Source organism: Entelurus aequoreus, linkage group LG10, assembly GCF_033978785.1.
Source record: "Entelurus aequoreus isolate RoL-2023_Sb linkage group LG10, RoL_Eaeq_v1.1, whole genome shotgun sequence".
Lineage (NCBI taxonomy): Eukaryota > Metazoa > Chordata > Actinopteri > Syngnathiformes > Syngnathidae > Entelurus > Entelurus aequoreus.
In genome coordinates, this window is record NC_084740.1 from 53,744,986 (window position 1) to 53,748,364 (window position 3,379).

Here is a 3,379-nt window from a genome sequence, read left to right on the forward strand (position 1 = left end):
GTTAATATCAACAACAAAGTAGACAGTAGAGTCCATCCATCCATCCATTTTCTACCGCTTGTCCCTTTCGGGGTCACGGGGGGTGCTGGAGCCTCTCAGCTGCATTCCCATGGGAACAATGGTGAACAAAGGTGTCCAAAGACTGAACAAAACCCAAAAGTGTGTAACAAAAGTACATTTAGCAGTAAATTCCACTGTGCTTTGTCCTCTTCTTTCTGACATGAGCCCACAGTGGAACTAATGAAGCCAGTCCAACAGATGAGAGGATGATATGACATGAACAAGTGAGTCCAACAGATGAGAGGATGATGTGACATGAACAAGTGAGTCCAACAGAGGAGAGATGAGATTATGATGTGACATGAACAAGTGAGTCCAACAGATGAGAGATGAGATGATGATGTGACACGAACAAGTGAGTCCAACAGATGAGAGATGAGATGATGATGTGACATGAACAAGTGAGTCCAACAGATGAGATGATGAATGTGACATGAACAAGCGAGGAGAGATGAGATGATGATGTGACATGAACAAGTGAGTCCAACAGACGAGATGATGAATGTGACATGAACAAGTGAGGAGAGATGAGATGATGATGTGACATGAACAAGTGAGTCCAACAGATGAGATGATGAATGTGACATGAACAAGTGAGGAGAGATGAGATAATGATGTGACATGAACAAGTGAGTCCAACAGATGAGATGATGAATGTGACATGAACAAGTGAGGAGAGATGAGATGATGATGTGACATGAACAAGTGAGTCCAACAGATGAGATGAGGATGTGACATGAACAAGAGAGTCCAACAGATGAGATGATAAATGTGACATGAACAAGTGAGGAGAGATGAGATGATGAATGTGACATGAACAAGTGAGGAGAGATGAGATGATGAATGTGACATGAACAAGTGAGTCCAACAGATGAGATGATGTGACATGAACAAGTGAGTCCAACAGATGAGATGATGATGTGACATGAAGAAGTGAGTCCAACAGATGAGATGATGAATGTGACATGAAGAAGTGAGGAGAGATGAGATGATGATGTGACATGAACAAGTGAGTCCAACAGATGAGATGATGAATGTGACATGAAGAAGTGAGGAGAGATGAGATGATGATGTGACATGAACAAGTGAGTCCAACAGACGAGATGATGAATGTGACTTGAACAAGTGAGGAGAGATGAGATGATGATGTGACATGAACAAGTGAGTCCAACAGATGAGATGATGAATGTGACATGAACAAGTGAGGAGAGATGAGATAATGATGTGACATGAACAAGTGAGTCCAACAGATGAGATGATGAATGTGACATGAACAAGTGAGGAGAGATGAGATGATGATGTGACATGAACAAGTGAGTCCAACAGATGAGATGAGGATGTGACATGAACAAGTGAGGAGAGATGAGATGATGATGTGACATGAACAAGAGAGTCCAACAGATGAGATGATAAATGTGACATGAACAAGTGAGGAGAGATGAGATGATGAATGTGACATGAACACGTGAGGAGAGATGAGATGATGAATGTGACATGAACAAGTGAGTCCAACAGATGAGATGATGTGACATGAACAAGTGAGTCCAACAGATGAGATGATGATGTGACATGAAGAAGTGAGTCCAACAGATGAGATGATGAATGTGACATGAAGAAGTGAGGAGAGATGAGATGATGATGTGACATGAACAAGTGAGTCCAACAGATGAGATGATGAATGTGACATGAACAAGTGAGGAGAGATGAGATGATGATGTGACATGAACAAGTGAGTCCAACAGACGAGATGATGAATGTGACATGAACAAGTGAGGAGAGATGAGATGATGATGTGACATGAACAAGTGAGTCCAACAGATGAGATGATGAATGTGACATGAACAAGTGAGGAGAGATGAGATAATGATGTGACATGAACAAGTGAGTCCAACAGATGAGATGATGAATGTGACATGAACAAGTGAGGAGAGATGAGATGATGATGTGACATGAACAAGTGAGTCCAACAGATGAGATGAGGATGTGACATGAACAAGAGAGTCCAACAGATGAGATGATAAATGTGACATGAACAAGTGAGGAGAGATGAGATGATGAATGTGACATGAACAAGTGAGGAGAGATGAGATTATGATGTGACATGAAGAAGTGAGGAGAGATGAGATGATGATGTGACATGAACAAGTGAGTCCAACAGATGAGATGATGAATGTGACATGGACAAGTGAGGAGAGATGAGATGATGATGTGACATGAAGAAGTGAGGAGAGATGAGATGATGAATGTGACATGAAGAAGTACAGTAACAACACACTTGTCCTCCACTCCACTGTGCATCTCTGTGTGGCTCCAGCTTTTTAATTAAGCTCTTAATTAAAGTTTGATCAAAAACTGACTGGCCGGCTGTCAAAAAACTATGGAGAGGAGAAAAAAAAAAGCTTGTCAAAATAAATAAATGATCCTTTAATTAATGTATGTTTTTTTCTTCAAAGATAAAAAGTCGATATAAATGTGGAAGGTTGCTGCTGACAGGAATCAGCTTCACACATAATGAGATTATTTCAAGTAGGATATATATATATATATATATATATATATATATATATATATATATATATATATATATATATATATATATATATATATATATATATATATATATATATATATATATATATATACATATATCACACACACACACACACACACACACACACACACACACACACAAACACACACACACACACACACACACACACACACACACACACACACACGTACATATATTAATATATATATATATATATATATACATACATATATATGTATACATATATATATACATACATATATATCCATCCATCCATCCATTTTCTATCGCTTATTCCCTTCGGGGTCACGGGGGGCTCTGGAGCTCAGCTACACATACATATATATATATACATATATATATATATATACATATATATATATATATACATATATACATATATATATATATATATATATATATATATATATATATATATATATATATATATATATATATACATATATATACATATATACATATATATATATATATATACATATATACATATATATATATATATATATATATATATATATATATATATATAATATACATATACATATATATATATATATACATATATACATATATATATATATATATATACATATATACATATATATATATATATATATATATATATATATATATATATATATATATATATATATATATATATGTCTTAATTAGATTATCCAAAAAAAAAAATAGTGCTCGATACCGTGGTAGAGCGTAATATGTATGTATGTATGTAGAGATGAAATA